Below are 10,753 nucleotides of genomic sequence, written 5' to 3' on the forward strand. Positions count from 1 at the left end.
ATAGCCAATGGTTGTCAACATTTTAAGCATAACAAAATGTGACCCAATTTCAATGAAAATGATTCACTTATGTAGAAGTACTAATAATGGCTGGAGACGGCTTAAATGGGTAATGAAGAAAAACTTTAATATAAGTTTAACATGACAGCAAATGTACAACGTTTCGACAAGGTTTTGTCATCATCAGGAACAAGATGATGACAAACCCTTGTCGAAACGTTGTACATTTGCTGTCATGTTAAACTTATATTAAAGTTTTTCTTCATTACCCATTTAAGCCGTCTCCAGCCATTATTAGTCTCAAAGTGGGTTCCTCGTCATCGAATTTATGTAGAAGTACATATGATGTTTTGTGAAAAATATGTATGTGATGGAGAAAAATGGATATCATTTTCAGATTCATTGTACAGGAATTACTGTAGAACATGCAAAAATTCCAAAACAATAAAACCATTGCAGGCCTGTGTTATCTTCCTAAACCTTCAGGAAATAAGAAGAAAACTCCAAGTTTTCTATCATACATAATATTTATACACGTATGTATTTTGTTTTAATAGAAACTAGTTTCAACTGAACCTATTCATTGGTTTAATGCAATGGATATTTCAACATGGTCAAAGCTTTTAATCTCTTGAAGTCCTTTTAAGCTGTTTTAATACACACATATATCTATTTCTTTAAAATTTGATCTTCCACAAAAAGAACTATTTGCCTATCAGAGGATATTTATTGTCACAGTCAGTGAAATTTTATTACAGTAGAACTTTAGATATGTAGGGTTGACTTTTTTTCAAAAGCCAGTTGCAATCCATTAAAGTCAGTGAAATTGTCTAAATGTAAATTTAGTCACTGTTTAAATCATGAGTCCAAATATTAAGTCATTAAACCTGGAAAGAAATGTTTACTTTCTTATGAATGTAAACTAGTTTTGATGTCAACATTCCACTAGGTTATTTCTAGAACAATTGTTTTATCTTTCATTAGAACAAAAACTTATTTCCAATCAAGATTACCTTTTCAAGTTATTAATCTTAGATACAAAAATGAAATACTATTAGTGATTGTGTAGCATCAATAACCAACGACAACATGAAACAGGAGAGAACATGTGCTCCTTCAAGACTGTCCTTATATACATACAAACACCCACCCTGAAGAAAAGTAAAAATTTAACCCCGCCCTTTTTTTTCTAGGATATCATTGATTCCACTCTTAAATTCCTGTTAAGCACTGGCCTTCACTACTGCCAATGGATACTCATTGTATAAGCCAATCACTCTCTTTAAAAAATAAAGATGACTAAACTGAAGCCTAACCTACATATTTCAAATCTTAAACTTGTGTTCTCTTGTCTTCAGAATAAAGCACAAAAAAAGAGGGGTCTTCATCCTTTTGATTTTCTATGTAAGTGGCTTGTTGTACAAGAAATTAGCGTTCAATAATTTCCTTTCTCAAGAGAAAAAAAGTTAAGAAATCTTTATTTGTCGTTTGAAGATAACTCTTCCATCGTGAGAAACACTAACATTCGTCCTCAGAACCTTTTCAAAAGTCAGTATCCTTTAATAAATAAGGTTTGTTTGTTGAATTTTCATGCAAAGTTACTCAAGTATTATCTGCATTAGATGACCCTAGTTTTGAAGTGATAAACTCGAAGGAAGGCTGCTAGTCAACACTACTCACTGCCAACTCTTGGGCTACTCTTTACTGAAGAATAGTGAGAATGACTGTCATGTTATAATGTCACCATGGCCAAAATACACAACCTATCAATATCATTAATGTAAATAAGAAAAGAAAATAACACAAAGTAACTTCATAAACTGGTTTTAACAATCAATTTATGCAAATATTAAAATAGATTTAAGTTTTCTGCAAAATTCAAAATAATTATGTAATAATAAGAAATACACATAACATTAATAAAAGATTTAAATATGTAAAAAAACAAAACAAAAAAAACACTTTAAACCAAAAATGACAAAATATTTAATAAAACATTTTTCCTTTTACAACAAGATTTTTATTTCCTAACATACACAAAAAATATAGCGCAAATTTAAATGACTGAAATTAAACTTAAGAGAATGTGGCAGAAGGCCATTCTGCCTATTGAAGTCACCATTCCACATTAAAAAGATATTTTCCCAATAAGCAACCTGCAAGTAAGTTACCATAGCACTAATATATTTAAAAAAGAAAAATAATATCACCTCTAGTTCTTCAATGCTTCAGAGAAAACAAGATCAAATCTTTGAGTCTTTTACAGCTAAAACTTTTCAAACCACAAATCCATTTGGTAATCTGCCTCTGAACTTTTTCATTTCCAAGGGATAATAAGGGGTGATTTGGACTCTTGGTTACCTACTTTTCTATTTTTAACTTGTATGAACCCACACAACCACCTTTTTAGAAAAGTAATAATGTCCTAACTGGAGTTGTGTTTGTATTTTCTTTACCTCAAACTTATGTCTTCTAGTCTTACTGTTGAATCACTTTTCATGGAAACATCAGCTGGATTTTTGAATTCTAAATCTCTAAAAATCATAAAAGTCCACAATTATGTCTCCTCAAACTGTTCTCTCCACTGAAAATATGTTGAGATTTCAACCTATCTCTATACAATAATACCTCCAAACCTGGAATCTTTACAACTCTTCACTGAACCATCTGCAACAGCTCAACACCCTTTCTTACATAGTTAACCAAAACTGAATACAATATTCCAAATGATGCCTAATCAGCAAAATACAGAGTGAACTGATGACCTCTTTCATTTTGTATTTAATGTTTGAATGTATAGAACCTAAAATCTTAGTTACCTTATCATTAGCTAATAAGCTTTGTGTAGGAAACTTTAGAAATTTTATAACAGCTATGCCCAGAATTTTTCCTCATCAACTTGTTTTTCCAGCAAAGCTACAAGACTAATTAACATTGTGTTAACATAAAAACACAACTTACTTTGATTAACATATAAAACAATTAGTATGTAACTTTAAATATGTACATGAACTTGTATCAGACATTCTTAACATTTATACTTGTGTTGCTTTGACTTTTACTTCCCTCTAACATTAATATATTCTGATTTGAAATACTTATGAAATAAATATCATTTACAAACTTCTAATTTACTGGCATAATCAATGTAATTAAAGAACAATACAAAGATCAGAGGACCTAACACTGAACTTTGAAGTCACTTCTGACATTAATACCCTGTGACTACACCCCTTTAATAATAACCTTCTGCTATTTCTCACCTAATCAATTCTCAATTAATTAGCTTATCTTCTACCCAATATACAATTTCCTAACAAGTCACTTAAATCACATAAATGACACCTTACAAAAAGCCTTTTGAAAGTTCACATGCACTAAATTCTTTGCATTATCCATATCTAGATTAAATATTTTAAAGAAAATCAGCAAATCTGTGAAGACACACCCTGCCCTTCCAAAATTCATGTTGACTAATTTTGATATTAAGAAACTTGACTAAACTTTTGCAGCATATTTTTCATAATAGACTAGTAATTTCTCAACCACTGAAGTAAGATTAACTGAATAGTAATTATTTGGTCATTATCTCTCTCTTATAACTCTTAAAAATTGGCTAATTGTCCAGCACCTTAGCTATTAATGGATTCATTAAAAACTGAATTGAATGGTCCATAAAACTGCAGTTTGTTTCCTTCATTATCCTAAGATAAATATCATCTAATCCACGTGCTTTATCATCCACCAGTTTTCTAATACTGAATCTTATCGGCTTTAATTAGTCCAAACTTCATTCAAGGATATCAGATACTCTCTCAGATAAAGAAATACTTGCAGAATCCACTTATCTTCCCTGGTAAGAAACTGATGATAAAAGGCACTTAGAAGTTAGATTCTCAGCCACCTTGTAATAATCAGCCAAAACCCTTAAGCATGCTTAAATATCCCTTACTATCAGTGTTAACATTTTCAACCATTTCTCACCTATTTTCTAATAACTTATTTTAACTATTTCTCTAGTAACTTTATAGGCCTCTAAAACTTGCAATTTAGCAATCCATTTTATTCTTCTAAATTTGTAATGCTTTTTCCTTAATATTTCCTTTGTAAGCAATTTGGGCTTAATTTTGGCATTTATAGTTTTTCATAAACTTATCTCATTTGTGGTAAATATATAATATTGTGTATATCAGTCAAAATTAAACTAAAGTCCACACTTTTTTTTTTAATTTAGACATAAAGATCCTAGTTTCTGCACATTCACATGCTCTATCTGTAACATTTGGTAACATGGTGTTACCCAGACATATCAGTAAATATGTTTTCAAACCTTTACTTTAGTTAAAGTAAAGGTTTAACACTTTATCATAATCACATAAATCTTTCTCATTCTGCACAACATTTATCAATTATTCTCACTTATACAGTTTATAGGCCATATTTTTATCAAACAATAAGATTTTCCAAGTCTTCATACCTTAAATCATAATAAATGCATTACTCATTAATGTTATACTTTTATTAACTCAAACTGCATATCTCTTAACTTAGTCGGTTAATCTTCTTCACTTAACAAAACAGACTTTAACATAAATTAAATTCACAATTAATAAGAATTCAACATGCAAGATTAAAATGTTAGTGCAACTGATTATCTTCTTGTTTCAACGTTATTGTAACTTCTTTTTTTTTTACATAAGTCTACAGCACAGCTTGAGTCAAACTCAAATTTGTTTAGTTTCAAAGTCAAATCATACAATATGAATATGCCAACTGCATAGCATAAAATCAAAAGAATCACATACACAACCTGCTAATGCTATTCTTACCTTTAGTCTTTACTGTTTACATCTGTCATCCATTAGCCATATTCTATACTGCTAGTGTTAATGTTGTAAAACTAAAAGACATTGTGAATGTGATGTGGCCCTGTGCATACTCATCTGGTACTGGTATTGCTAAATTACTTTGAATTTGCAGTGTTAGATTGATCATTTAATGCGACACTACAAGTTCAATTTCTACTTCTAGTGTTCTAATTTAAAGTTCAACTTCAAATGTGTAACCTTTGGTTAGTATATTGTATAGCCAACTTTAAAAAAAAATTTTTTCAAGTTCTTGCGTTACTAAACATTTTTGTCAGCCATTTTCTCCTACTTAATACTTTACCCAGCGATTTTGCTTGGAATGTATTTTAAGTCATAATTTAAAACCTTCTAAAAATACATCTTTGCATTGGAACTTGGAAGCCCCTCGCTATGTCTCACATGTTAATCTTGATTCAAGTGGCTACTTGGTTTAAGATTGCCGGTAGTTGAGAGATCTCTTTTTTGATTGGGTATTACTATTAAGACACACATGAAAACAGACAGGTATACTTTGGCGCATGCGTGAATGATCCATTGTGGTCTTCCTAAAAAATTAAGCTTACGAAAAGGAATCATAAAAATACAATATGTAATTCAAATAAACATTTTAAATTTACACCCATATTCTTTCTAATCTAAAAATCGTGTAAATTCAATTACCACAGTTATAACGTCTGAAACGATAAATCGCTTCTCATTGTTTTCCACCCAGCATTTCAACTTAATAATGGCGTTCTTGCCTGAGTAAAGACTTTTATAGATATTTAACGCGCATGAGTACAGGATTAATGTATTACGAAAAGCAAACTTCATATTTCAATAGTAGTTTATAAACACATGTTGTGAGAATAATACAGGTTGATATAAACCTGTTTAACTAATTTTATAAAAACCGATAAAATAATAATATATATATAATAAAATATATAGTGGATACAATGTAGTGATCTCACTTAAACTGAAACAGCATGAAGAATAACATGTTCTACTCCGTAAAGAGCAGAGATGAACGTAAACAAATTGGTTAAAATATTGTTACGTCTCTGTGTTCGTTTGTTAATTTTCCGAAAACCTTCAGCAATACAAGTCCTTCCTTAAATAAAACTAGTTTCTTCTTTCTCAATACAACTCTGCAATACATTTAATTTCCACAGTCACTTTAAATACACGCTATAATTCACAATGATTCACGCACTTACTTACAGTCACTACCACGCTTGACTCAATTGTACGTCTTTATCTATGCCTGTCTGCAATTCAATTCCGATTAATTTGTCTCACGTTATCCAGCGCACTTATATACAGGAATAGAGGGCGCCTAGCACATACTGGATTATTCCTGATGTTCCCCGATCCTTCTAGAATATCATAACGTGTTACCAGCGTCACGTGACTACCGCTGTCGTAACAATATATAAATTAAAGAGAATTGTGGATTTTTGTTAAAGTAACATATTTATTGCTGTAGAGCTTTCGACTACTAGTACTATGCAAAAATAAATATTTGAACTCGAGAGAAGTCCAAAAGTTTCTTTAGTTCAGTTTTATGATACATTATGAGTCTAAATGCATATTTAAATCAAAAGATGTTATACGAAAGAGCTCGAGAAAATATTGCAAAGTCTAGTCCTCTAATGAAAGAAAACTGTTTAGTTTTCAACTGAAAGTCTTACAACCTATATAGTTTCACTAAACTAACGATAGGCAAACTATAGGCCTAATTCATAAATAAAACTTAATAGTCACGAACTTGTAACTTCCCGGTGGTTCAAAGTCCGAGCGTCTTCAACGCTAAAAATCGAGTTTCGATACTCGTGGTGAGCACAGCATCTATAATCTATTGCGAGCTATGTACTGAATAGCAAAACAAATGTACTTGTTAAATTTCCTCAAATATCTACGGCACAAACTCAAAACATTACAGCACTCCACTGAATTAATAACTCACTAGTTTGTTTAAAGTAAAGCACAAAGCTACAAAAGCCGTATTGTTATCTGTACGTAAACCTGAACTTGGAGTTTCTTATATCTTACAAGTAAGGTTGTTGTTTTGAAGTTAAGTATAAAGCTACACAATGGGCTATTTGTGCTCTGCCCACCACGGGCATCGAAATTATAAGTCCGTAGACATACCGCTGGGCGACTGGAGGGCTACTAACTAATCAAGAATTCTTTTGTGTTCTTCTTTCATTACAATATTCTCTCCACAACTGTTTAGAAAATTCAAGACATCACGTGAACGTTACGTCAATTTTTATTTTGACCAACAAGGCATTATTTATTTCTTTGTTGACTTATAGTGTCTAAATTGGTTGTTTTCTTTTCTGTGCCTTATGGTAAAGGATGGGATGAGTTCTTGTCCTTCACAGTCACTTGCTGTCTTATTAAGGGGGAAGTTTTCTCCAGATATATATTCAAAGAAATCCACCAGCAACTCCACCTTAGTAATACTCTGAAAGTGGTCTCGACAGGAATCTCAGACTCTCCGACAGGTCAACTGATTTCTGATGAAGCTATCACTTAAGTTAAGGCTGCTCTACCGTTAACATCTTTCTAAAGATAACCAGGAGGGATGACTCTTGGTTTGGACCACTTATTCTTTTGGATTTTACTCTGTTGCACTTCATATTAACTGTTTTCGTTATTACCATTTGCATTTATCTTTGTTGATACTTGAAATCCAGCCTCTTTTGGTATAATCGTCGTATAATGCTTGGGGACTTCCTGGTCGCAAACGATAAAGCTATTTGAAACTAGTCTAACCTCTCACCCATGTTTCTGCATGCAGTCAGTACCCATTATTCACTCCTCCTCGATGTGGGTAACCACACATCATATTGTCTTCTAGAGAAGCTTCCCATGACGAGAGTGACTTCTACTTTTCCTCTTACTAAAATTCTATATCCACCTGCTGTTTGCATCGATCCATCAATCCATTTCTGGAGGTAATTTCCCATCTTTTGTTGCCAAATGGGGATGAAAATTTTGTAGCTAAAACCAGCAGCGATCAACATTTTGCAAGGCTTTACGTCAATGAATTCATTAACTCGTGTTTTCTTTACCCAGTGAACTTATTACCTCATATGGAGCAGATGGTGTTCTCAACCTCAAGATCTCATCTCCTTTGTTCAATACAAACGACTGTTTCATCTCAGTTTCTGGTTTAATGCCCACACTTATAAGAGGTTTCCTTCTCTTATCATCCTTAGGGAGCAGTTTCTTAAGATACAATTGAAACCCATTTTGAACTATAGTTTACTTCTTCCATTTAGAGCTAACAGTTGTTTAATAAATCATTTGAGATCTTCTATATATTTATCAGAGAGAGTTGATTTTTCCATATTATTTCATCTGATAAGTACATAATTACTGGATAGTGAATTTAGTTGTTTATTTGCGACATTAATTGATTCAAGTTCTATTGCCACGTGTACAGCTTCTTTTAAAGATGTACGTCTATTGCTTTAATCTAATTTGCATGTCCTCATTCACTATTGAAACAATGAATTGGGCATTGTCAAAGAAACCATTATTCTACATGGATTATCCAAGTAAGATAACTGGAAAAACATTTCCACGTATTCCAACATTTCTGCTTAGGTTTAATCTTTCATCCTTACTCTTCCCCTAGACCTTGTTTTGGAAACATCCTTCTGGCGTGTCACTCGAAATCTGTTCATTAAGGCAACCACCAATGCTTGATAGTCGTTACGGCCTCAGCTGGAAGATTGTTTGAAATTTTAAAGATCGGTACCTTCAAATGGACAGTAAAATGAAAGGTTTTTTGTTTACTACTCAATCTATTAACTTTAGAAATTATTTTGAACTGAGTTTCATATGCCTCCACCAGTATTTTTTAATCACAGTCTGTTAGTTTCTCAACTGGGCGATATTGCTGAACTGGCCAACTAAATTCTGGAACTCAATGGCATAGAGATATAGCGGAGTAGTCCAGGAATGTCCTGCAGTCATAGGTTGTACAGTAGTAATAGTGATATATTTAGCCCAGCTGGGTTCTCCTATTCCATATTTCATATTCAATGGCATTTATGGTTGAAATTCTAGTACAGGTGTGGATAAAAGTGGCTGGTTGGATCCTTGCATTTACAAATTCATTTTCCTGATGTTTTATTCTCTCATTGATTATACCGTTATAATCTTTCTGTACTTCATAGATGTTCGCTAATCCAATTTAACTTGTAGTTTATCGTTAATTCCTGACGAAGCTGTAATAGTGAAATATTGAGCTAATAAAGAGAAATATTAAACTAAAAACATGTAATAAAACGTAGTAAAGTTAAACAATGTAATAAGATAAACTAGATATACAAGAAGAGTTATGTATATATATATATATATATGGCCCGGCATGGCCAGGTGGATAAGGCGCTCGACTCACAATCTGAGGGTCGCAGGTTCGAATCCGCATCCCACCAAACATGCTCGCCCGTTCAGCCGTGGGGGCGTTATAATGTGACGGTCAATCCCACTATTCGTTGGTAAAAGAGTAGCCCAAGAGTTGGCGGTGGGTGGTGATGACTAGCTGCCTTCCCTCTAGTCTTACACTGCTAAATTAAGGACGGCTAGCGCAGGTAGCCCTCGTGTAGCTTTGCGCGAAATTCCAAAACAAGCAAACAAGCAATGTATATATATAGACACACACAGCGACACACACATGTATTATAGATAAGTACATGTAATATACATATAATTATGTATAACCAATCAGAAATACATACCATTAGACACAACAAACAATCAAGACACACATTAGTGTGTCGTATTATAACTGTATGTTATTAATAGAAGTGATAGTTTAGCAATTTTCCACCTTCTATACCTTGGACTGAGGTAATCCAAACTATCATATATTTTCAGTGGATGTGCTCTACTGGACCCTTATTACACATACCAAATCTCAAGGTAATCCATTCCGAAATACCTGAGATATGATATTTCCAATTTTGATTGTCTTTCTTCCTTTTTTTCTTCGCACCAAAAGTACAAAAACTTAATTTGATTGGTTTGTTTGTAATTAAGCACAAAGCTACACAATGGGCTGTCTATGCTCTGCCCACAACGGGTATCGAAACCCGGATTCTAGCGTTTTAAGTCCGCAGACATACCGCTGTGCCACTTGGGGGCAATTTGATAGGAAAACATGCTTAACTTTTATGGATTTTTTTTCAAATTTGGTAGACTTATAGATCTTTTCAACATACATTTAGGAGTCTCATTTAGTGTAAATATAGGCTACGTGTGCAAAGTTATATTTAAAAAACCGCTCAAATTTGACCAAAATTGTTACGCACACCTACGCAAAACATTACGCGAGCTATCGATCTAATTTTTACTACAGCTTCACCTAAGAGTAAAAGTGAACAGCTTTTAGTTTTTTGTCGTTCGGATTAAAAACGGCTGACTTAGAGCAGCAAAACTATAAAGTGAAAAAACGTGCAAATACACAAGTATTAGTTAAGCCAAGCAAACTAGATTAGCAGTTTACAGCTCAAGTTTTCAAAAGAATCATACGGGTACGGTTATTATTGATTATTCATTTCAGCACACATTTACTAAATTTTATGCAATTATACCAATTAAAGAGCGGTTCGCGTCACGTGATATTAGCTTAAACAATTAGCATAGATAATGACATTTGACATGGCTGTACCGATTGTATGAGGGTGATGACAAGAAACTGTTAATCGAAATTCCATGGCGTTACTATAAAGGAAGCTATTAACACTGTTTTAGAGAGGAAAACTACTACCATATATTTTAAAGAATCTGGTTGATTCTTTAAAGTAAATGTCTGTTTTGCATAATAGGGTTGCGATCCTAAAGCTAATGTGGGTTACTATCGAGTGTCACTTTCTTACTTGCTG

At 32.9% G+C, this 10,753-nt stretch overlaps 1 protein-coding gene across 3 annotated transcripts in view; it reads right to left on the reverse strand.

The window, feature by feature from the left end:
- Positions 1-5,613, reverse strand: part of LOC106459881 (transcription factor Dp-1-like) — a 106,143-nt gene extending 100,530 nt beyond the window's left edge. The window contains exon 1 of one of the 3 annotated variants that reach the window (XM_022386450.1): positions 5,529-5,613. The gene's annotated coding sequence lies outside the window, so the exon portion shown is untranslated. Of the gene's footprint in view, positions 1-2,210; positions 2,237-4,829; positions 5,256-5,528 lie in introns of those variants that run through there. The other 2 variants (XM_022386451.1, XM_022386452.1) reach the window with 2 other exon arrangements.
- Between the last annotated feature and the right edge of the window lie 5,140 nt (positions 5,614-10,753).

The sequence above is a fragment of the Limulus polyphemus genome, unplaced genomic scaffold, assembly GCF_000517525.1.
Source record: "Limulus polyphemus unplaced genomic scaffold, Limulus_polyphemus-2.1.2 Scaffold674, whole genome shotgun sequence".
NCBI classification, from domain to species: Eukaryota; Metazoa; Arthropoda; class Merostomata; order Xiphosura; family Limulidae; genus Limulus; species Limulus polyphemus.